The 26,439-nt window shown below is 37.2% G+C and overlaps 1 pseudogene; it reads right to left on the bottom strand.

Moving 5' to 3' along the window:
• Positions 1-21,200: 21,200 nt before the first annotated feature.
• Positions 21,201-23,374, bottom strand: LOC128115653 (TGF-beta-activated kinase 1 and MAP3K7-binding protein 3-like; annotated as a pseudogene).
• Positions 23,375-26,439: the final 3,065 nt, after the last annotated feature.

The following is a 26,439-nucleotide window of genomic DNA, read 5'->3' as shown; positions in this document are numbered from 1 at the left end:
CCTGTTCATCTGGCTTTCACAACCAGTCCACCCTCTTTTCTGCAACATTCCCTAAGTCTCAGGTATGGAGGTGTTTTATAAATACATCTATCAGGACTGGGATCCAGAACTCTGCATTTTGATTGGTTGTAGTTTTCTGTAACTGTTTCCATTTGTTGCAATGATGATGAGAGGTGAAGACTACACTTACCTGAGGGTATATGAACAACTCTTTAGACTGTAGTTAGAAATTAGCTTTAATAAAATTGTGCTTATAGGTTTTCTTCCAAGATTCTGGCTTTACAAACTAGCCCTGGGTAGTGGCTAGGTTTCTAGTGCCAGGCATGATAGCCCTCTTGTTGAGCAGGTCTTCAGTCTAATTAGAGAACTGATGGTTACCACCAAGGTATTCATGCCACTACTGCACCCGTAAAGGTACCGTGCCAAGTTGATCATTGTTGTGGTTCTTACACATCATATGGGTGGTGTTTGGTTTGCTTCCCTCCTTTTGGAGCTTGCATGGTGCCTTCTAGTATCATAAAAGCTATTCCTTGGTGAGGAGGCATCCAGTTTAGTTACAGTTCAGGTGCCTATGGGCCCTGTGTTTGAAGCACATGGTATCTTTAGCAACAGAGATTTACCTGCCATATCTCGGGATTAACCAGGGACAATAGCAGTAGTTTGTATGTTTTTGGAGTCTCTTGGACAAATCTGATCAACTACTAAAAGGAGAGCTTTTCATGCCTCATGTTGGGGCTTTTTTTAGATGTTCTTTGGCTCTTAAAAGGAGCATTGTCAGCCCAGATAAGAAATTTTCACTTAAATAATGAATGTATATTATACACAGAATAATGTGTATTTTATGATTTTTTAGGTATGATTCCTTATGACTTTTATAGACATCTTTACTGTTATTTTACCTCCCTTATTTTGTATTTATCTCTCTCCCTTTCCTTTATTAGAGTCTTTTCCCCCTTTTTCCCATTTCCCTTATCAAGATCCAAAGTTCTTAAAAAAAGAGATCAATGCCTATGGATGGGTGCCAAGCTTTTATCCTGTTTTTGGATATCTTGTAGGACCAAGTGAGGTATCAGTGCTTTTTAGCAAATGTTGTTTCTACATATCTATTATAATGAGTTCTTGTTTTGGATAATCTTCATTAAAAATGTGTCTCCACTGCCTAGTCCTCCACCTGATATATAGATATCAATACAGAGATGAAACAGAAATATATAAATAAATAAATATATATATACACATAGATACATACATTTAAGTATTTGTTGACTAAAGAATTAAAATGATTTTATTCTTGACCACCATAAATGTTCCCTTTAAAACATAGAGGACAATGTTTCCTCTATGACTTAGTCTCAGAACAAAGTCTCTTTTTCTATCCTGCATGTATCTAGGGTGTAACTTGATCCTTGACAATTGCTAATCTAAAATTATTCTTTAACTTCTGATTTTAAGCCATAGTGCTTTGAAATGGTTGTGAATTTTTATCTTTGGATATTAATTTGATTTTCTAAATTAAAAATTTTTGCTAAACTAGTTAATTTGTGTTTAAAAATACATATTATACCAGATGAATATTGTTCAATGAGTTCATATATGTCAAAATAAAGAAGAAAATAATCTCTTCATTCAGCAAGTTTACAGTTAAGATGTAGAGGAAACAACCATAAAAATGGCAATATATCTGATTATATTGTGCTGAGTCTTAGAAGAGAGAGATACCTGACGATATGATAGAAAGTAGCATAAAGGAGGGCTGGAGAGATGGCTCAGCCGTTAAAGGCTAGGCTCACAACCAAAAATATAAGAAAGTAGCATAAAGGAATTTTTAGCTAGAGTTTTCCTGCCTGGCCCACAGTCAGGACAAATCTCTCTCACCTGCCAGTCCCACAGCCGCTCAGACCCGACCAAGTAAACACAGAGACTTACATTGGTTACAAATTGTATGGCCATACCAGGCTTCTTGCTAACTGTTCTTACAGCTTAAATTAATCCATTTCCATAAATCTATACCTTGCCATGTGGCTCGTGGCTTACTGGCATCTTCACATGCTGTTTGTCATCCAGAGAGCAGACAGGCCATTTTGTTTTGATTCTAACAGTGGGTTGCAATGATACATCTTTGCTCAGATGTCTCCTGTTACACAATATTCTTGTGTGATTTAAGGCCCTTAGGGTTGGATTTAATTATTGATCTATGAATGGCCCTTCTGGTAGCTCAAGATGTCCATATTATCCTATGCCTTAAGTTATAGCTCAGGTCCCATTCTTTCAAACACTAACTAGAGTTCCATACTTTTAGTCCTTGTTTCATTGGTTGTTGAATCAGATTAAAGAGTCTAGTCTCAATATCCTCCAAGAATGATAATATCTAACAATAAAATTGGTGTTCATTCTCTTAAACCTAGTTAAATAAGAAAGAAATGAAATTATATTATATTCAGAGCACCATAAAATTGATATTCTGGGTATTCTGAAGACAGAATTAATGGGATATATAATAAATACACATGTTTTGCATAGGTGAGATCTAATTCAGAGCCTTATGCCTACTAGGCAGATGCTCTACTACTGAACTGCACCCTCAACCCTATGATATATGTTTGTAAAAATATTTAGAACTTTCCTTGGTATGAAGCTTCTCATTCTCTCCATTTTCTAGTATTTTTAAAGTTGATTTTGATTGGATACCCTTCTTTCCAGTACTGAAGATTGGGAATAAGGCGTTGCACAGACTAGGCAGGTGTACTGTAACTAGGCTATATACCTTTTTCATTCCCTTTACATTTTATTTAGTTATTTTCTTTTGTATACACGTGTTTTGCTTGCAAGTATGTAAGTGCACCACCAGTGTGCAGTGCTCACAGGGGCCATAAAGAGGTATAATAACTCCTGGAATTAGTCATGTGAATGTGGGGAACCAATATGGCTCCTTTGCAAGAGCAGCTAGTGCTCTTAACTGCTTAGGTATCTCTCCATCTTTCATTTTGAGAATTTGTGAAGAGTTGCCCAGTCTTGCTTTCACCTTTCAATGTTTGTGCCCTTATCATCCTGAGTACCTGAATTTTAGGCTTACTCATTTCTCATTTTTGTGTTTTGAGGTTTGCATTATTTTAAATGTTTAATTTCTTAAAAAATGACAAACTTTGGTACTAGAATATTAAATAATACACAATTGAAACAAACAAACCTTCTATTTTCCTTCAGTATTGATCCATATCAATACTTAACTTTTGACAACAGATGTTATGTGTCTTTTTCTACACATCAGTTCTCTGGTGGATACCAAGTGGGTGTCCTATTATTCAATTCATTTGACTTTCTAAACCTGGAAGTAGAGTCATCTCTTATTTTAAATGTCCCAATCCCACAATATTGTCTCTTTTGATATCAATCATAAGTCTAGATTGCTATAAATTAGGGGTTTCCAAGATCATTTAGCTCAAGTTGAAGCATTTTGTAAACTGCATCACAGAATACAATAAAGCAATTTATTTACTATTATTTTATTTCAGTAGGTTACAACTAAGGTCTATTCAGATGGAAAAGAGGCACAGGCTTCATATGCTCTGCTTCCTTTTCTGTTTGTATTTTTCAGAGGCTTTTTTACATAGTCTCAACTGTTTAAATCATTAAACATTAATAACTGACACAAACTTTATATCTCTATCCAAGGTGGGTGTGGGGATGGAGTTGACAATTCCAAAACTTTCCATATCCTGGCAACTATGGCTGCTCAGTCAACAGATATTCACTAATATTTGTCACTTTAGAAATTCTGAAGGTTTCAGGAGGTACAGGTCACAAATGGGGAGAAGATGAAATTTATACTTTTTTATAAATCACACTACTAGCTCTTCAGTAAACTTCATATAATGGGTTTTGAAACATTTAGTAACATTTTACAGCTCTAGGCATTTGACAACTAAAGATGCATCTTAAAAAATATTGCTATGGATTTTGAGTGCAGACACAACAGAAAATAAATAAACTAAATATGAGCCCAAACAATATTGTTATCAGAAATTTAGGTATGTAATCCATCCCTACTTTTCGTGTCATTCAAAAGAAATTAGGAAACAAAACTTGATAAAATAGAATGTATTTATTTAGAACTTTGCCAAAGTGAGAGAAATTAGATTCCTCCTCTGTATTGTTCCTGTGAAAGTCTCACAGTTTACTTGCATTACCACAACATAAAAGCAAAAAGATATGTTGGTTAAGTTGAGACACTATTTAATCAGTCCTCCCCTGGGCAAAGGAACTTGCTATCATCTGCTCTCAGCAGGCTCCAACCTCCCTTGTCAGCATGGATGATCTATTGTATTTCTACAAGTTATGCTCTTCCAAGCAGCCCATTATAACAGATACTCTAATTCTTTCTGGAAACTTGCTTCTTTGTTTTATAATCTATCGATAAATTAAGTGTAGAAAAGTTTCTTTCAAATTCCCTGCAAGGCTACATTTCAATTATGTCATCTAATGTACATCATATTACTTTTAATTATTTAGAGATTGTCACTAGTTTCTTGAAGTAACTGAAGTGCTTTTTTTGAATTGACACTAGGTTACTCTCTTCAATTAATGGTATAAATATAATATTCCCTTTTCTGGCAAAAAAAATGATACAGACAAGATGACTCAGCAAAGAGAACACAAATACTAAATGTTCATATACATAATATCTAATCACAAACCTACAGTAAAATATTCTAAGAAATCTCAAAGGGTTAAATCTTATTTTTCCAGATCTCACAAATCAGATATATTTTGAGTATGGAGCATCAAATGTTACAAAAAATCTCACTTTATTGTATTTGGAAATTAAATGATAGGATTAGAGATTCAGAAGAATCTACAATAATTTTTACTACTAACTGTGGCAATTTAAAAATAATTGTAAGATAGGCTGGTGAGATGGCACAGAGGGCAAAGGCGGTTGCCACACAGCTGGAACCCGCATTAATAATGGAAATAGAGAGCTCATTATTTGTCACAATTCTTACTTATTCATGGCAGTGGGTACTGAGCAGAGACCACAATTTTACATTACTTCTATGTTAATAAGCTGACAGATCTGAGTCAAGGATAAAGGGGTTATTATTTACAGTGGCTGGAGCCTTCATGTCTTCATTATAGATTGTGTGGAAACTTCGTACCTCACTGGGGCAATATGTAGGATGGAGTATGAGCCTGAAAGACAATACTTTCAGAGAAAGTGGACACAAACCTGCTGTTTGCCTGAGAATATATTACTTCATCCTTAAAGCATTCCTCATGCAAATACAATCCCCCCTATGGTCTAGGTAGAGTAATTAAGGTCTGGCATTTCTGTACACCCACGGAGACTGTGCAGAAGTTGAAACAGCAGTTTTCCCCCAATAAATTACTAAACAGATTTCACACTTTGTTTCTAGTTGAATATTTGTCTCTGTGTAATAAGAGAATAGTTTGGTCCCTGCGTCGTGAGAAGTAAAAGTTACAGACATGTTGTAGAATCGCATAGGGGAAAGAAATACTGTAAGAGAAAGATTGGTCCCTTTTGTAAAATTTCCCTTTCAGACTAGTCATCACATTTGGACCACTTTTCCTACCATCAACATCTAGGCTATAGCAGTTTCTGCTTTTTTAATTTCATGATTAGGTTTTATAGAATATGGAATATGTGGCAAGCTAATTTGCATCTACTTTCTAAACAGCTTGCTGTTGTGCTCTGTGAGACAATTTTGGCACCTCTAAAATACCCACCACTAAAGTATATGTTAAATATATGTTATATAGGTTGATTTTCATTGGCAGTAGATACATTACACTACAGAAATATAACTCACCTGTCCAAATGACCTCATCACTTGTTTACTGGTTTTCTGATTAGAATGAGCTTGCACAAGAACATAGATCATCATCTTTGGTTTTAGATTTCTCAAAGTCTTATTTCTCCATTAGTTATAAAGTCTTCATAGAACTGCATGAAATATGTCTTTGGAACATAAAAATTACTCAAAAGAATTCAAAGATCTCAGAGTAATCTGTTCCTTTCTGATTTATTATATATTTACATTAACAGAGTTAAGGCTAGCCACACAGCAAAAATCAGGTGTTGTATTTCCAACTTTCTCTTCCTTCTTCATGGGACTGAACTATGTGTATATTATAAATCTCATTTTAACATTTTTGCCTTGCTTAGTATCAGCAGGAATATGTACATGTAAAACAATGTACTAATCACCCTGTTTCCAAGGGTAAAAATTATAACAGATTGGAAGACTCAGGAGTTATATTTTGAAAAATAATATTTTTTCAGTTGTCAGGGTCTTCTATTAAGCAGAAATCACATATATTATTAATTATATATTATATGTTATATTATATATTTATTTTATATATTATACCTAAAATAATGTTTATTATATTATAGTTAATGTATATTGAATGTTGACAGAGAAGATTTTTGATCTGGTAAAAAATCAAAGGAAATACTTATTAGTATATAATATTAATTATATGGCCCTAAACAAAATTTTGTAAAGGCAGAATTAAGTTGAATGATAGTATCTTCACTTTTCCATCTAGATTTCCACTTCCCTGTTTGTCTTAAATTTATTTACATGTACAACACACAAAAGAGGTAAGAATTTAAAATACCAATATGAATGCCATGTTTTTACACTGTATCTTACCATGTAGATCAGACTGGGCTCAAGCTCATGAACCTCCTACCTTAGCTCCCCAAGCTTGAATGTTATATCTTGAAATTTGCAAAATTGAGTAGTTTCAGAAAGAATTTGACATATTTTGTGTAGAATATAGCAAAACATTTCAATTCACATTTACTAAACATAATGCCTTGCCTTTTCAATATGATTCTTCATAGAATTGTATTGTTTTCCTGAGTAGTCCTGTCTTGTTGCTCACCTATCACTTAATTAGAATTATTTTTTGAAAATAAACTATTATATAACTTTTACTTTATTAAGTATTCAATGTGGCTACATACACTTATTAAGATACAAAGCATTTATTTAGCTAGCTCAAATAACTCTAGTAATTATTCCAGTAATTAAGTGCTACAAAGGTTAATGTGCGTAATTGCTTGAGGCTTTGAAAATTTCTTCTCTGTTTTGGAATGTTTACAAACTGATACAACATAACAGTTTAAAATCCATGTTTTTCATTGTTGAGGATGAAAGAGACTTGTTTTTGTTTGGTTGTTTTTTTACTGCATTCATAATGGAAATGATTTCTGGTATCTTAGAAAGTTTCACCTTCATTAATATCCTCAACTAAATCAGTGGCAATGTGTGCTATTATATTACACACATGTATTATCTCATGTATTTTAATGAAGAGAGTCATTTTCTCTGAATTATGGAAAGTAATTTCAACTTCGTGAGCTTCAGTTGCAGCATCTCTTAAGTGGAAATTGTTATGTCTAATTTATAGTGTTGTTTTAAGACTCTAATGAGTTCTTGGGTAAAATAACCATCACTTCTTAACTATTCACTGATCCAACTGCATGTATAAGACAGAGTAAGCAAACAGAGTAGTGTGGCTGACCTTAAGAGACAAAGATCAGAATAACTGAAGTATCTAGAAGTTGGGCAGTAAGGCACCATAGAAGGACTGTGGAAAACACTCTGAGACCACAAAACCACCCCTGCATGACCCTGGCTGCGAAATAGCCTGCAAATACAAAGGATTAAACTACCCGTGGCTTAATACTATGCTGCTGTGGGATTGTGACATTAGAGGCCCCTTGCTGCTCTAGGACTTTAGAGTTTTTAAACAACCAAAGAGACAAGGTTGACTTAATGCTATGCTGATGTTCCTAGTGTCCCATCTGTGGAAAACTGAAGACGTGTATTTCAGAAGGAAGGACAATGCTCTGAAGCAGAGACTTGCTCCTTTTGTTTGGGGGATCAGACAATAAACAGTTTATGTTTTAAAGCCCATATATATTTCTAACTCTTCATTCTTTTGCTTCTTTTCTTTATCCCTCTTTTAAGAGATTTTTGAAAGTATTGATGACTTTGTACATAATTTGGTAATATTCACTCTCTTCCAACTCCTCCCAGATCCACCCTCTTTGATATCCATTCATCATTGTGTCATCTTTTTTTTTTTTTTAATACTCATCAAGTCCAATTTGTACTGCTCATATATTGTTAGGTACATGACATTCCACTGGAGAGTTCTCTATTTTCCTTTCTTCTCTGTTTTTTTTTTTTTTGTGTGTGTGTGAGACAGGATATTTCTATATAGACAAGGCTTGCCTCTCCCTCAGAGATTGTTCTACCTCTGCCTGTTGAGACCTAACATTAAAGACATGTGCCACCATCACCAGGTGACTGGAACATTTTCAACTTAACAGGGGCTACATTCTTTTTGACTTTCAATTAAAATATAACCACACAATTCACCCCCTTCATCTCCTCTCACATTCTATCTCATTCCCTCACAAATTTATGGCCTCTTTTTCTTTGATTATTATTGCTACATACATGTATCACACAATTAGTATATAAATAAAATTTGCTGAGTATATACATATGTGTGTGAGTGTGTGTGTGTGTGTGTGTGTGTGTGTGTGTGTGTGTGTGTGTGTGTGTGTGTGTGATTTAAGGGCTGACCACTTGATATAGCATAGTCAATTAGGGAAAATATCCCTTGGAAAGATTCGTTTTCCCTCTCCCAGCATTCATTAATTGACTGTTCTTTGTGTAATGATTGGACCCATGAGATTTTGCCTTTCTGTGTTAGCACGTCTAATTAGTATTGCCATTGTTCAGATATGTTTGAGCAGCCATATCATGGAAGTATCACAGGTAAAAGTTCCCTGTTGCTTTTAGGAGACAATCTCACAGTAGTTTTGCCGATAATCTGACTCTTATAGTCTTTCTGCCATCTCTTCTACAATGTTCCTTTAAGTGTTGGGGTTGTGTTGTCTATGTATCAGTTGGTCTATGTACCCCATAAGCAGTTGCTTTCTGCATTTTCACCAGCTGTGGCTTTTTGTAATGGTCTCTGTCTGCTGCAAAATCAAGTTTCTTTGATGAAGGTTAGTGCTGTATTTATCTGTGGGAATCAGAAAATATTTAGAATGCAGTTGGGAGTTTTAATGGTTAGGAAAGGGGCAGTAGTGGGTTATCTTGATTCAGTGGTTGTGGGCACCACAGCCAGATAGGACTATTGATTATTTCCCCTTCCTTGGTAGCTTTCATAGCACCATCCACTACTATGAAAGGTACGTCCTCAGGGAGTAGGTTTTCAGGTTAGATTCAGCTTGGGTCCTCCAATTCCTATGTCCAAAGTGTGTGGTGACCTCAGCAAAATATTTTGACGGATATTCTTGTCTGTCAACTAGACAACATCTGGAATCAACTAAAAACCCATGCTTCATAGGCATATCTGTGAAGAATTTTCCTGATTGGATCATTTGAGGTGAAAAAACCTATCCCAAGTTTAGGCTACACCTTCTGGTGGCAACCTACACAAAAGGACATGGAAGAAGGGAACTTTGGATTTTTGCCTGCTTGCCTTCACTCTCACTGGCAAGTTTATACTGTGGTTGAGGCATTCCTTCTCTGGTATTAGAACCAACTTTGAAATTCCAATGTAGAATACCAGAAGATCTCTAAGAATTCCCTGGGACTCCACCACCAGATAGGTTTGCTGGTATATCCAGTCTCATGTACTTAACAACTACTGGATTCTTGGCCTTTCCTTCAAGAGATAGCCATTGTTGAACTACAGAGATCACAGCTTGTAAGTAATTCTAATCAATCATCTATATATATGTGTATATATATATCCATACATATATATGTACATATATATATGTACACACACACACACACACACACACACATATATATATATTCTGCTCATTTAGAAAACACTGACTACACTGACTAATGCTGAGACCCACTTTCAACTACTGGGGAGCAGTTTCTTATGCCTGGCACTGTGGTTTCCACCAAATGGTCTAGGGCTCTTGGGAGAAGCATTATTTTACCAAGTGGCACAATTTCATTGAAAAATGTGTGTCCTCATTTATTTAAATGTATTATTGTAATTTTAATTAAATATACATAACGCGACTACCTATGACTTTTTCAAGTATCTTTAGTGTTATTTATCTGGCCTTCCTCCCTCTCCTTCTGCATTGACTTCTCTGTCCTTATCAGTTAAACTCTTCCGCCATTTTCCCACATTTCCTTCTTCATCTCTTTTGTACACTACTATTCAGCTTTCTAAAGTGTCCCCCATGGTCATTATTGTCTCTAGTTTCTGTAGTTATGCCAAATGGACTTGCATCTGAATATTTGGTGCTAGGAACCACAAATGAGGGGACACATGCAGTGTTTGTCTTTCTTAGTCTGTGTTACTTTACTCAATATGATATTTCTCTACCTCCATCCATTTACCTGTAATGTTCACAATTTATTTTTTTCTTTACAGCTGAATAATATTCATTGTCTATTTCTACCATGTTTCATTATCTATTCATTAATTGAAGGAAATTTAGAAGTTAGTAAAATACATTGGCCTGTTTTTCTATACCATGGAGCTATGGATATTTTATGTATTTTTGAAGGTGGTCTTTAAAAAGAAGAGTAAGAAATACAAAAAATATTAATGACTCACTGGTATAGGAAAATATATCTGTGTACTTTGCTGCCTACTTCCCTACTGTCCAGCTTATTAAAATATTCACCACAATCTCATATAGATAGGGCCATGCAACTGAATATGGAAGTGATAAAAAAAAGTCGACATCAGTGAAAAATTTTGAATGTATATCAGCTAAGGGTTAATAATTCAAAATCATGTATACATTGAATCTGCTGTTCTTAAGGTAGTGCTCACCCTTGTTGTATTGTGTTTTCATTTCAGCCTGTGTCTTAACATACTACATGTTGACTTTGTACTATGCATGCTCCTGTCATGTAACATTCAGGATAAGATTTTAGCCTTAGTATGTTATGAGTTTTGATATTTTTACTGTCAAGTTTTCTTCTCTTATGGAAATACAATGGCTTAATGATTGAAAACAATGTAAGCATCACATTATTATTATAGTTTTGGATTGTATTGTGTCAGAAAGTTTGATTTTAAGAATTATTCTTTTGAGTTGCTGATTGAGTCTCATGAAAAGTGGTTAAATGAATTTTGGCTTGGGATTAAGACAGAATGTTTAACCATTTCTGAAATGGTCCTAAATATACTCTGTCACTTTGCTCTATGTATTTATGTGAAGTGGCCCTAACAGAATTGACAATTACAAAATCAAAACACCAATCAACTCTGGAAAATGATGAAACGCTCAATATCCTGTATAATCAAGTATTCAGTCAAGATGCAAATTTTTATCTAAAAATTAACATTCATCTCATCAAAAGGATGTTTCATTTTATCCTTAATAAATGGTAAAATTATATGTACAGTAAAGAATTGTTTTAAACAAACTTCATGCCAGGCATGATGCCTCATACTTTTGATCCCTGAACTTGTGAGGTGGAGACAGGTTAACCTGGTCTATATCATGACTTCCAGGCTATCAATAAATAAAGCAAAATTTGTTTTTAAGTTTTCTAAGTACATGTTTGATTTGCATACCTCTCTCTCTCTCTCTCTCTCTCTCTATATATATATATATATATATATATATATATATATATATATATATATATAAGACCACATAAAAATGTGTTGGATGAAAAGAAGTACTCTATGGAAATCATGTAAGAAGAACTGACAAAAGATAAGGCCTAAGACAGAATCTTATTAACAAGCAGAGTGAAAATCTTAAATTCTCAACTAGAAGCCTTTGGAAGATTACTTCTGTAGCTAGAGTTTTCCTGCCTGGCCCACAGTCAGGACAAATCTCTCTCACCCGCCAGTCCCACAGCAGCTCAGACTCGACCAAGTAAACACAGAGACTTATATTGGTTACAAACTGTATGGCCGTGGCAGGCTTCTTGCTAACTGTTCTTACAGCTTAAATTAATCCATTTCTATTAATCTATACCTTGCCACGTGGCTTGTGGCTTACTGGTACTTTACATCTTCCTTGTCCTGATGGCGGCTGGCAGTGTCTCCCTCACCCAGCTTTCTGTTCTCTCCATTCTCCTCTCTGTTAGTCCCGCCTATACTTCCTGCCTGGCCACTGCCAATCAGTGATTTATTCATTGACCAATCAGCAACACATTTGACATACAGACCATCCCACAGCATACTTCTTTTTTCCATGTGTGTGGGGAATTTGAGAACCTATTGGGATTTTCAGAAATACCTCTTAGCAAAATGAAAGACCAAAACTCTCCAAATTTCTGGTAATTAGAAATTGAACTATGTTAGGGTAAATCTATACTATTCAGAATAATATAAAAATGTAGTCTCCATAACATATGAATACAAAATAACATGTACTATGAAGGATATTGAACAATAAATATACATCAAGAAAAAAGCAGACAATAAAAGCTAATTCTAACGTGTCCAGCTCCAGATGAGATTAACTAGATAATTTTCCTCCAGCTTTTGGGGACTTTATTTTCCTTCCACATTTTCTCCTTTCTTCAGGTGTCTGAAGAGCAGTTCAGGACCACTCACTGGTGGCTCCAACCCACTTGGTGGCCTATGCTGTGGGAACTGCTAACCAGTTCTCAGTGGCTGATTCCAGTCTTCAGTAGGGAGCTGTTGGATGGGCACAAAGGGCATGTACACACCCTCAGACCAGTCTACCCCCTCTTGCTGAGCAGCAGTGAACTCAGGAGTTGGTGCAGTCCATTCACTTTGGAACTCTTCATTGGCCACAGCCATCTCAGCAGTAGCCTGCTATTTATTCTCAGTATACTCCAGGTCTTTGTCATAGTACAAATCAAGCATAACTTCTATAGGTGCTCACTGGAGACAGCGTCAAGCTTAAGGAGAAATTCCCAGGCCAGTATCTTTCACATCAGACCCACTGAGTGAGTTCCCTTATCGTTGCATGGGATGGCAATGTCTTCATAGTGAAGAGAAGAATCTGTGTTACACACAGAGGGGCTGGTGGTCAGCCCTGAGGTCGTTCACTGCTAGAAGCCATAGCTCCCTGAAAACTGCTTGGATATGTTAAGTGACTGTCCCAGGGTTGAAGCAGCCAGAAATTGGAGTGGCTCTAAACAGATACAAATTTTAAAAATGCACAACAATATAATATGGTAAGTAAAATATTATTTAAGCAGTTCCAGAAAATGTATTATTAATGAGTAAATAGATACAAAAGAAAATATTACTCTATCAATGTGAAGTGGAACCTTAGTTTCATTTTTGCTTGATTTTTTTCTTGTGACTAACAATGTTTAACAAATTTTCATATGCTTTTTGGTTCTTTATCTTTGGAGAAATTATAATTTGTACATTTATTAATTTGCTTGTTTGATTTGGGGGCATGCCATGTGTTCTTTTCTAGATCCAGGAAGATATCAACATTTGGTTTCTTTCACAATGAAAGAATACTTTTGAGAGAAAAGAAATATGCACACTTGAGATTTAGTTTTAAAAAAATCTTGCTTAGCCATGGTCAGAAAAGCTCTTTTGTGGTCTGAGAATAAGTATTATTTAATGTGCATTTATTTTGTTTTCTTTATACATTTTATTAGTTCTTTTGGGAATTTCATACCATCTATTTTGATAATATTCACAGATTCCAGCTCTTTCCAGATCCATTTTCTCTTCTCTACCCAACCAACTTGTTTTTCCTATCAAGACCAATTTATGCAGTCAACCTTTGACCTACAATTTTTCCTACCTACAAGGTGTACTTGAGTAAAGGTGGTGCAGAAATTGTGGAAGTGGCCAAATAATGACTGGTTCAGCTTGAGATCCATGCAACAAGAGGGAGCCCACTCCTGACACTGCCTGATGGGCCATGAACCAGAGGCCTGATAGCCCAGAGATTTAGTATAGAAGCAAACATGACTGGCAAAAAAAAAAAAACAAAAACAAAAACAAAGAACAAAAAAGTCAGTGAAATGATTCCTAATGATATTCTGCTATACTCACAGAATGATGCCTAGCTCAATTGTCATCAGAAAGGATTTATCTAGCAACTGATAGAAACAGATGCAGAGATCCACAGCCAAAAATTAGGCTGAGCCCTGGGAGTCCTGCAGAAGAGGGGAAGGAAGGATTGTAGGAGCCTAAGGGGTCAGGGACACCAAAAAACCCACAGAATTAACTAACCTGGGCTCCTAGGGGTTCACAGAGACTGAAACAACAACCAGAGAGCCTGCATGGGACTGACCTAGGTACTTTGTGCATATGTTACAGTTGTGCAGCTTGGTGTTCTTGAGGGACTCCTAACAGTGGGAACAGGGGCTGTTTCACACTCTTTTGCAGGCTTTTGGGACCCTACACCCCATACTGGGTTGCCTTGTCCAGACTTAATACAAGGGGAGATGCCTAGTCTTGCTGTAAATTGATATGCCATGTTTGTTTGATATCCATGGGAGGCCTGCCCTTCTCTGGAGGGAAATGGTGGAGGAGTGGATGGCAGGAGGCAGAGAAGAGATGGCTGGAAGGGACTGGGAGGAGAGGAGGGAGGGGGAACTGGTTAAGATATTTAAAAAAAGACTAATTTATGCAGTCCCAAGATTCTTGGGTGTGTGGCCTGCCACAGAAGCATGGTCAGCTTACCAGGAGATACACATTTAGAAAAGAATTGCCTCTCTGTCGCCTAGCAGTCAACAGTTGCCAAGGGCTCCTAGAATAGGAGGGGGACTTCATGGCGAATCCCCCTCTCCATGTTGGGATTTGCTCTATTCTCATGTAGTTATTCTGCATGCAGTTGTAACCACTGTGAGTTCAAAGATGCCACTGCCCTTCTGTGTCCTGAAGACACTGTTTTCTTGTATTCAGTCACAGTCTTTCTGCCCCGTCTTCTGCAACGATCTCTGATCTATGGGAATTGGGGCACAATATGGATTCATATATGTGCGTTCTGGAGTCTCATTCTTTGTACCTTGACAAATTGTAGGTTTCTGTATTAATCACAAACAACTGAAAATAGAGGCTTCTCTGGTGAGGTCTGAGAGATTCAGCAATCTATGTGTATTGAAAACAGATCACTAGAAGTTAGTTTAATACTGCATCTATTTAGCAGCATAATAGTAAAAGTTTCTCCCTTAGGGCCATTATCTATCTATCTACAAGTTCTTGGACCTATGAAGTAGGGCTTAAACCCATTCAGAAAAAGTTCGGTTTGTTCCCATGATATTTGTTCCACTATTACAATTGTAGACACATCTTGCCAGCACAATCATTACTGTAGCTCCCAAGATTCATAGCCGGATAAGGCTTTCCTTTTCTGATAGCATAGCTCCTTCCAGCCAGTAGGGATGAAGCTTAACTGAAGACGGTTGACCTTCCATGAACATGGGCACTGTTTTCCAAAAGTTTGACATTTCATACTGCATACAAAAGGAAAAAGGAGAAAGTGAACTTAATACTAGCATCTTCCTCTACTTCCTAAATAAAGATGCACTATGGCTAGCCACTTGAAACTGCCATTGGCATATCTTCTCTGACATGATGAAATGCATACCCAACGGCTAAGTCAAAATGATCTTTTCCTTTCTTATGTTGCTTCTGTTAGAATGCAAACTATTTGCACCCAGAAGTGAGGTTGTTGCTGTGATGAACCTAATCATCTGGTTCATAGATCCTAGAAACAGATGCATGGGTACTAGTGTGATGGAAGAATTTGGAATGTAGCTGTACTCTTGAGAAGTCCTAGAATCATGTAAGTGCAGCTTCGTGGGCTATTTTAATGAGAATTTGTAAGTCCAAAGTGCTCACAAAAATGCAGATAGGAAAGACCAGGATCACAGAGTTTCAGAAGAAATGGGATTCTATTAGGTATTGAGCTAAAGGTCATTCATGTGATATTCTATCTGAGGAAAGGAAGAAGTGAGTATGGTACTATTTAATGAAGACATGATAATTTATATATAAACACTCCCAAACTCTACCAAAACCCCCAAACATCACCATAAATGAACGAAGTCAGGAAGTTGGAGAACATAGAAAAAAATCATTATATAAAATTAGTAGTGTTACTGTACACTAACAATGAATTACCAAAAGGGGATTAAGGGAAGAATTTCTTTTACAACAGCAACAAAAGTGTTAAATATTTAAGTATGAAAAGAAGCAAAGGAAGAAAGGAATGTGAAATAAAATCTACACCCCATTGATGACAGGATGAGAACAAAATTCAAACACATGAAAAGGTATCTCATGCCAATGGGTCAGGAAAACTAATACTGGGAAAATATTTCTGTTCCCCAAAGTAATCTACAGAGATGATGTTATGCCTACCAAAATTTCAATGTCATTGTTAACAGAAATAAAGAAAAACAACTGTCCTTAAATTCATATAGAAACTAAAAGGACCCCAACATCCAAAGTGATTGTTTATAATTATTACATAATTATGGAATATTGAGGGTTTTGTCTTCATTGATTTTCTTATAAAATTGATAATTTTCCCTTCTTCACATTTTGAGCATTTGGAATTATGCTCTGAAGCTATAGATCTCATTCCATGTAAAACTTGTGGATTCTTTTTCTTTTTCTTTATTCTTCTTTCATACAATATATCCCAACCACAGCCTCCCCTTTCTCTGCCTCTTCCAGCTCCCCCACCCGTGGTCCTCCGTTTCCCTTCAGAAGAGAACAGTTCTCCCAGTGATATCAGCTGAAGGCAGAATTACATGATGCAATAACATTAGGCATAAACCTAGCAAGGCTGGAAAAGACAACTAAGTAGGAGGAAAAAGGTCCCACAAGTAGGCAAGAGAGTCAGAGACACTCTCATTCTTATTGTTGCTGTCCATGGACTAGGTTGCCTCCCAGAACCATACTGGTGTCCGTGACCCATGTTGTCCCAGGGGCCATGATGATGCCCTTGTTCTGTGCTGTCTGCAGGACTATGATAGTGTCCATGACCTGGCCTGTAGCAGAGAGCCATGTTAATGTTTATACTGCCACTGGAGACCACGTGGATGTGTGTAGTTAGTGCTATCATCAGAAACCATGTGCAAGTCCATGATCTGTGCTCCCACTTACTGTAAGGGGCAAGGAAGCTACCTTTAAATTGGTGTCCATGACTGAAGACTCACAGTTGAAAAAAAGGGACATAGAAGGCTTCTGTGACAATCCGTACCCTCACACTACCCCCTAAAATGTTACAGCCTAGATAGGAAACCAACAAAAAGAACTCATAAAAATTTTGATGAGATGTTGAAGTGTAGCTCTCCACAACTGATGGTTGCTGGCAGGAATGCAGGTGGGGAAGGATTGGGTTTTCCTGAAGGGGCTGGCCATTGGGAGTTTGACCATGCTCCAGTGAGTATATGAGCAGCACAAATTGGACTTGTTTTTTTTAATTTATTTTAATTTCTTCTTATTATTATTCTTGTTCTTGTTCTTCTTGTTCTTTTTTCCTTCTTTTTTTAAATTTCCTGCTGCTTTAATAAAGAAAATGATCAATTCTTTTACAGTAGGGAAAGAAACATGGACAACAGTGTAGTTATAAATAAGAACTCAGAACTATTCAGTCTCAAAGCAACTGTTTATGGCTTTAGAAATTAAAATGGACTCATTCTGTTATCTCTGAATGCCCAAGCCATTCACAATTCTACTTGAAATATTTGGGGATTCAGATAATACAGAAAAAATCTGGTGAATATGAAACATCATCAGAATTAACTTTCACAAGAGGGAAATACTGTTAATTCTTTAAAAAAGACACAGTAGTGGCGCAACACAGACAGTGTCCAATTCTGAGTTTTTAAGTAACATTTCAACTATCATTTCCTTTTCTCTAGAGATATATGGACACACACTGCAACATGGATTCATTCAAGGTCTAACAGTGGTACAATATTAAAGCAATTCAATTTGTAATCTTAAAGGGACATCTTCACATTCCAGGATACATCACTGATATTTCTAAAAGACAGCTCTTCTATGCCTCGTATTCTTTCTCTTCATACTGTCAGAAATACATAAACAATTACCTCTTTAAAAGACTACATAAAACTGAGTTGCCACAGAGAGTTGAAAATGAACTCTTAGATAACTGTAACAAACCAATGACAAAATTTAAGGAAACATTGATTTCTTTTATAATTAGAAAGTACTGACATTGAGACCAGCTCCTTAAACTGCATATTACTCTTCCCATTTCTTCCTGAGAAATGAACACATTAGCAACACTCTCCTCCACCATCATTAATCTGCTCTAAAACTACGCATCTGTACAATACATTTATTTTGTTTCTTTAATATCCCCTGCCTCTACTTTCTCCCAAACTAGCTCAGTATCAATTCAAAACATTTTAGAGTGCTTACAGGTTTCTGGCTCTTCTATTTTCACTTTAAACTTGAAGAACTTCAAAACTGAAGGGGGCAATGCTCTTTTAACACAATGGCAAACATGCTTTCTAAAAACCCGGTTTACAACAGTTTACAACAACAGTGAAATAATGAAAACTGTAGAGTCAGGTCTGTGTTACCAGATACATTAAACTAGTATTTTATGAAAGCAAGCCTCTCACACAAAACAAGAGTACACCAACTGATCCAAAGGGCACGGACAACTCAGCAGCCGGTTATCACCCAAGTTCTACCTTACCACTATATTCCACCCACTTAGGCATACCAATCTGACCAGGAGAACATTCTAGAAAAAAAAAGCACTGGAAGGGTCAATGAATTCTTATTTGAGCTGGTCATAGGTAAGGAGCAGTCTATATATGGAACAGTTAAATGTATCAAATTAACCAGTGTCAAGTTATTCTGTTCATTTTTAGAAACTGAATACAGCCTATGTAGGCATATGAAACTTGTGAACAACTAAAACTTAACATACACAAAACTTTCTTAAAGTCCTTCTGATGTCTCATAACCACCTTTTAAACCAAGCAAATCAACTGTTGCCTCATTTTTTTTTCTGTCAGGTGAAAGCTATGACTGACTAGATATATCATCAAAGGACTGAAACCATGCATCCACTGTATGTTAACAGCTTATTGACCTTGGCGTGTTTTCATGCAATAGTTTTAATATCATCTACATGGTTTTAATAATGCATCAGACTTTTCACACATGCTACTTTCATTTTCAACTAACAAGTGCCACACTAACTGTTGGTATTTCAGCATCTCACTATGGATACTTGTACATCTTTTAGGTAGAGTACCAAGTAGTACATATGTTCCCCTAACTTGTTTGGTTAACAGCAAGTGGAGTCGTCCATCACTAAGGGAGACAAGAAACCATACAACGGCAAGGGCACCTTAAAGAACAGTAGGACTGCTAGACTGGTATTGGGGACTGACAAGAGACTAGCCATGTTACAAGTCCTTCACCCTTTCCAAATCCATGGTTCTGCGCCTGTCTGCTTTTCCACCATTGCTATTTTCACAGTTTTGCCACAGTTGGCGGAGAGAGATTTACTAGTAATTACAGAATCATGCTCTTCGTGAGACGAATGGATGTCCTTGGGGCATTCTCCGCAGATGAAGGCTATATGCAGTTTGTGAAATCATGCTTCTGATAGAAAACTACAGTGAGTTGTGCCTTTGGTTTCATTATGCTGGGAGCGCAGCTTGTTTCTCCAGGTCTGCCAGAGACTAATGCTAAATTAGAATACAGTGACAGTACAAAGTGTGTAACAGGAGCAGGGGGGGGGGGCAGACCTGGTAGTTCTTCAGGTACAGTTCTTCAGGATGGAGAAACCTACCAATTTTGTTGCTGTCTATCTTCACCAAAATGGGGAGAGATTCCAAAGTTCAATTCGGAGCCAAGAATAAAATTTAAGGCAGAGAACTTACTTAAATATAATATTATTAATTTTCTCATGATACATCATGGCACGTGGCCTGACTTATTATCTTCTTCAGTGTATCCACACCTGCATTCTGTCTCATAAGTAGTGCTTTAGTATTCCCTGAACTGATTCAGTATGATGTCTGTTCAACTTAAAAAAATATTCAAAGCCCCCTGTATACATTATTGTTTTGATAGTATTTTTTCTTTTTCTTTTCAAACCTAGAGCACCTTGTGTATGCTAGGCTAGTGCACTTCCATTGAGCTGTATCCCCAGCCCAATCATATTTTGTGAGTAGTCTTCTCTTACAACTCAAATAATGCAACTTTATGATGTTGGTCATCTTCAATTTCCCTCTCATTGGCTGGTTAACACATGTGCAAATAAATAGCTCATATTGATTTTTTTCAGCTAAATTAGACTATGGTACAAAGTATTTTTAGTGCTGTAAACATCATGTATTCATCACAAACCAGAAGTGGGGGACCCTATATACTGCAAGCATTTCTTAAGAACCACAGCTGAGCTCAGGATTTCCAAATGGGTTTTCGAGTGACTTTCATTTGGCATACATTCACTGTGCTACTGGCAAAGCATGGTTTTTTGAGAATGTCATTTTATAAAACCATACTTCATTACTTTTAAAATCAATAACCTAAGAAAAGTATACAATAATTTATGTGGCATAAGAAGGTCTTAGTTACCAGTGTCGATGCAGCAAAAGAGATATTACTACCTCTGATTGTACTTCCTCACAAAGGGCATGATATGCCTAATTCCTGACTACTACAAATCACATTTTAAAGTATCCTGTTTGTGTATGAATGTGTGTTTGAAATTACCCCTGAAAAAAGCAGCAATTACAAATAAACTCATTATTTTGCAAAAAAGAAAATAAAGCATATCCCAGGTGCTATTTCCTGTTCATGTCTTCACAGGAAGCAGCAGGAAGAAGCACAGCGAGCCTTGGTTTCCAGAGAGCTGTAACCAAGTAAGTTTGCCCTGGAATTCACAGTTTTTCTGCATAAACTGTAACATGTCCTACCATAATTCAGAATTCCCCTTTAGAAAGTAAGAGCCACTCAGCAGGAACTTTAACAATGGGACTCCGCAGAAACCCTTAACTTCTCTGTGTACATTCTTTCAGGAGTGAATCCTTTCCCAGTTTCAAGTATCCCCTTCCACCTCTCACTCTGTAACGAGTTAAGAAAGGAAAAAAAGAAAGACCTCCCCATTTTTCCTTTGTGAGCCCAGTGGCCACACTCCTCCTCCCCCTGTGCAATCAAGAAATGAAAAGGCTGGGCAGATGAACACAATCCCGAGGTTTCCTTTTCTTCCAGTGAGTGCTCAAAGAGGTGACCTTTTACCCTCAACTCAGTGACAATTCTTCTGAACTCAAGTGTACCGCGGCATCTCACACTGTTCACAGCGGTTCAGCTCAGGGTGGTTGAGAAAGGTACAACTGTCACAATTCCATGGAGCCCCTTCATAATCCTCATCTCGAGGTTGTGTCCGAGGACTCTGTCTGCAGCCACTTATATGTTCGTCTGCAGCTGCTGCCTGGGTTTCATGAACATCTGCCTGTACTTTGGAAGTCACACTAATTCTTCGGCCTTTTCTCTCAATTGTGCAGGGATCTGAGGAGTCTTTTTTAGATGGCTTCGGTGGTACTACTGGGCCAGGTTTCATGTGGTCATAAAAATTATTCATGGCTTTTGGATCAAAGTTCCCTCTAGATTGAAGGAGGTCAACTTCTTTCAGTGTACAGTCAACATTTATCTGGAGTTGTCTGTTCATGCTTCTCAATCTTGTCATTTCCTCAGGCATGGGGATCGCAGTAGTACAACTGACCCTTCTGAGCCATCTCTGCATCAGGTCATGCTCCATACTGTTAACTTCAGCCTTCAACCGGTCTAGCTCCTCTTTTTCAAGTTTCAATTGTTTTGCTAACCTCTCCATCCTCGCTCGCTGATGTAACAGCAAGGCTTGTGTATAGGCATAGTCATCTGATCCAGAACTAGAACTCCGCTGATACTTGTGGTTTCACTTTTCTCCCCCGGAGCCTGGTACCACTGAAATGGGTTGAATAGGTTCTGGTGCTGCAGAACGTTCTTCTTGGTCCACTAAATTTAAAAGGTTTTCAATTTTTGCTCGGCCTACAATAATTTTAAAAACTGTAGTTGGGTTTGGTATCACCCGAGGAGATGGTGATGGAGCACTTGAGGGTCCAGTTGGCTGTGTATATGAAATATACACAGGATTAACACTAAATGGAGGTTTTAGTTGACTAGTATCCCTCTTGAAGGGGAACTTGAAGGGGACATGGTGGCTGAAGGACTCCTAGTTATTGCTGTCCCATGTCTTTGAGAAGGTTCAACTGTAATTTCTATCTTCTTCATGGAACCTTTGGATAAGCTAGATGCTGGGTAAGGGAGATAAGCTACTGAATGACTCCCCTGTGTCTGATAACTAGGAGGTCCTTGTTGATATAGGTGGGGTGGAGTAGTTGAAGGACTAGGTGGCATAAACACATGAGAGCTTGGACTGCCCAGCTGCGAGCACTGTACTTGATGCTGTGGAGAGCTAAAGGGTAAAGGACACTGAGAAGGGGGTGGTGAATGGTAAGCTGACTGAGGAATCTGCTGTTGTTTGGGAGAATACTGAGAAGGTTAATAGTTCTGTTGATGTGGATAAACAGGTAAAGGACGTTGGCTGTAATGAGGCACTGGGCCTTGTGTTGAGGACTGCCATGGAGAATTCTGAGGCGTCTGTCTTCCTGATGAACTCTGAGATGTCTGTCTAATATAAATAGAGCCAGGAGATCCATAGAGATTGCGTGGAATTTGTGGAAGAATCTGTAAAGCTCTTGGTACAGTCTGTCCAGAAGGGAGGTTTTGGGACACTGTTAACAGTAATTGGATTTGTACTATACCGAGGTATGTGCATGTAGGATGGAGGTGGCGGTGGTGAAGGCCCTTGCATAGCAGATGGATTCATTCCTGTTTGCATGGAAGATAGCTGCTGAGGTGGCTGTGAAGGAGGAGTAGCTGCACTTCTGTTCTGTTCATTCATAAAAAATGGATTATAGTTGGGAGTAGCAGCCACAACAGCTGGAGCTGAGTGTGGTTCCTGAACTAAACATATCAGCTGTTTACCTGCTGTATGCTGAGGATCAATATGTCCATCACTTGAGCTATGTAACAGTGTTCGACCGCCATTAAGGTGAGCTCCATCTCCTGGGTGGTAGCTACTAGGAGAATGGATGCCCAGGTTAATATGCAAAAGGCGATTTCTATTCATCCTATTGTTTTCTGGACTATGGTATTCCATATACAAGTATTTGCTGCTCACTTGTGAAAGGGCTCAGCAACAGGCTTCTAGATTGTTGTTATTCTGTAACATGCACTGAGATACCACGCCCTCTGGAATTTCGGGAAAACGTTGCCGGAGATCATGGAGAACCTGAATATCAAGCTCTGGACTGCTTTACGCCATGCCAGAGTAAATGGTGGTCAACTGTCTCTTAGGAAATGGGTATTAACAGGACTTCCAAAAGTAAAGATCTTCCAACACCTCTGTCATTTTCTACTCAATATGGTCTATGAGTCCTGTAACAGGAGGTTTTTCATTCACATCTCCAGCTCCGAAATGACCTTCTTTTCAGTAGTCTAGGATCTGACAGCCTGAAAATAAACTTATTGTCACATAAGGCCACCTGCACGAAAGTGGTAGGTGCTCTTTCCCCTTCTTGTTCTTTTTCTTGTTGTTATTGTTCTTCTTCTTGTTCTTGTTGTTCTTGTTCTTGTTGTTATTGTTCTTCTTGTACATATATATATATATGTACATCTTGGTGTGCATGTAAAAAGACAAAGAAAGGATGCTAACAAATGTATTCCTCATATTCTTAGCTGAAAACATTTATAGTGAAGAGAATACTAAAATCTCAAGTCTTTTGTTTTTTGTTTGAACATGACCTACCACTTTTTTATGGGTGTGTTGTTTAGTTTTTTCCATGTTAATTTTACATTTTAATTAAAATATAATTAAATAGACTTCCCCCTTCCTTTTCTTCCTTCCAATCCCTCTAATGTCCTCTTTCTCCCACTCCTTCCCTGCCCCCCACTTACTACTTCTCAAATGGATGACTTCTTTTTCCATGATTATTATTGGTTGTATGTATATGATTTCAGGATTCACCACTTGATATTGGATAACCAAATGAGGTCCTTATCACTGGGGAAGACTAAACCTCCTCTCAGCACTTGTTAGTTCCCTGTGGTTCTCTGTCTACAAATAGGGCCCCATGAGATTTCTTTCTTCCATGTTAGCATGTCTATTGGTGTTGTTCCTACTTGGGTCTTAGACAGCTATAGACAGCTATATTGTTGTAACATCATGGGTGTAGCTTCCATGTCATTTCTAGGAGGAACAATATCACAGTCCTCTGGACCTTACAATATTTCTGCCCACTCTTCTGAAGTGTTCCATGAAGCCTTCGATGCAGAAGTTGTGTTACAGATTTATCTATAGGAACTGGGTACCTCAAAACAGTTGTTTTCTGTATTTGTGACTAGTTGTTTTCTGTAATGGTCTCTGCCTCCTGGAAAGAGAAGCTTCTTTGATTAAGGTGATAGCCTCCTCCCTGAGGATTATGGTTCCAGAAGGCTCTTTGCAAGCTGCTAAAAGGTGAAAGCAATCAATAGTCGTATCCAGCTGAAATGCTTATCAACCACAGCAATGACCAGCTCAAGATACTCCTAAAGGTGTTATAGTTATTCTCACAACTTGGTAGTAACAAACAGCTCTCTAATTGGACATAAGGCCTGCTCAATAGGAGGGAAATCATGTCTGGTACTGGAAACCTAGCCAAATACCCATTGCTAGTTAAGTCATGGATCTTATAGGAGAACATACTACAGCTACTTTGTTGGACTAACATAATTCCAAACTGAATTCTAAATACTTATACTTATACCCAGATATAAGTGGCTCTCACGCCTACTACATTTTGTTTTAAGAAATGTACTTCAGACTTAAACTGGCAAGTTTGTAAGAATGGATTATTTTTTACATAGGATAAGTGAATGGCATAAATCACCAAATAATCCCAATGATTGTGTAGTGTATGATTATATTTAAGTGTATGTTCTATAAGTGAAGATGCAATGGATTGCTTCAAGATGCTGGTGATATAGACAACCCAAAAGGTATATTTAACTTCTAATGATTTCTCTGACAATAAGTAACTAGTGCTTGTTGTAAAGGTATGCTTTCAGTTTTCTATAATTTTCAAAGTTATTTTCTTGCACATTGATTCCTGAATGCTGGGAGAAAGTTCACATCATTGACAAGAAAGATTATATTCATATTTATTGAATTGCTGACAAATGTAGAAAAATTGCAGGAACAAGGCAATAATCGTTCTCTCCTACACTTCTAAATAATCATTATTCTCTTTCATAGTATCTTAGTAAAGACACAAAATAATGTTATTTTATGATGTTTTGCATGTATATTATTATACTTTAGCCATTCTCATTTCCCATGTCCCTCTGTTGTAATATCAGCATTTATGAGCACACTCCCATGAAGCTAGGTAATATTTTATGTGATTATCAGCAAGTGCATTTTGTGAGTTATTAAGGTTCAAATACATTTTTTCCTGATTTCCCATCATTTCAAGAATAAAATTATTCAAAATTTTCATTTTACTTATTTCACATTATTCTTCATATCACTACTTCCTTTTTTATTATTACTGAAGGTAACCTATCCCTGATGCTTATTGCCTGTAATAGTTACTCTTTTCATTGCTATCACAGAATACCTGATGGGAATCAACTTAAGGGAGGAGCAGATTTCTCTGGCTTACAATTCCAGGTGATGTAGTCTATCATGGAAAAGAAGTCATGGTGGTAGAAGCTTAAGAAAACTGGCCACAGTGCATCCACACTTGGGAAGCACAGAGTCATAAATACTGATATTCAGATCTCTTTCTCCTTTTCATGTATTCTGGGACCCCAGGCCATGGAATGATGCCATTCACATTAAGTGTGAGTCTTCACACCTCAAATAACATAATATGAGTAATCTCTTATAGCCATGCACAGATGCTTGGCTCCCAGGGAACACTAGATCCTATCTAGTTGGTAATCTATGTAAGAGAACACAACACTGCATGTGTGTCCTCTTGGCATAGATTTTGTTTACCTTTCCTTCTTATTGATACTCTCACTTCTGGTTTATCTTGAACAATGATAATATTAGTGCAACCAAAAGGAATAGCATATATGCTATACCAAAATGATATATACTCATGTTGTAAATATTGATATTATTACCAAAAATTTTGCTTTTGTATTTTCCTATGTAATAATCAAGACTTGATTATTTTCAGTTATATAGAGGTTAAATATCTTAACCACTGTATTAGTTATTTTTCTGTTGATGTTATGAAACACCATGACCAAAGCAAATTATAAAAAGAAAGATTTCTTTGGGGCTTACAATTCCAGAGGGATATAAATTCATCATGGAGGGGGAGTAGGAATCGTGGCAGC

The sequence above is a fragment of the Peromyscus californicus genome, unplaced genomic scaffold (assembly GCF_007827085.1).
Source record: "Peromyscus californicus insignis strain IS unplaced genomic scaffold, ASM782708v3 Scaffold_10__1_contigs__length_136768540, whole genome shotgun sequence".
Classification (NCBI taxonomy): Eukaryota; Metazoa; Chordata; class Mammalia; order Rodentia; family Cricetidae; genus Peromyscus; species Peromyscus californicus.
This window is presented reverse-complemented; position numbering and strand designations above follow the sequence as displayed.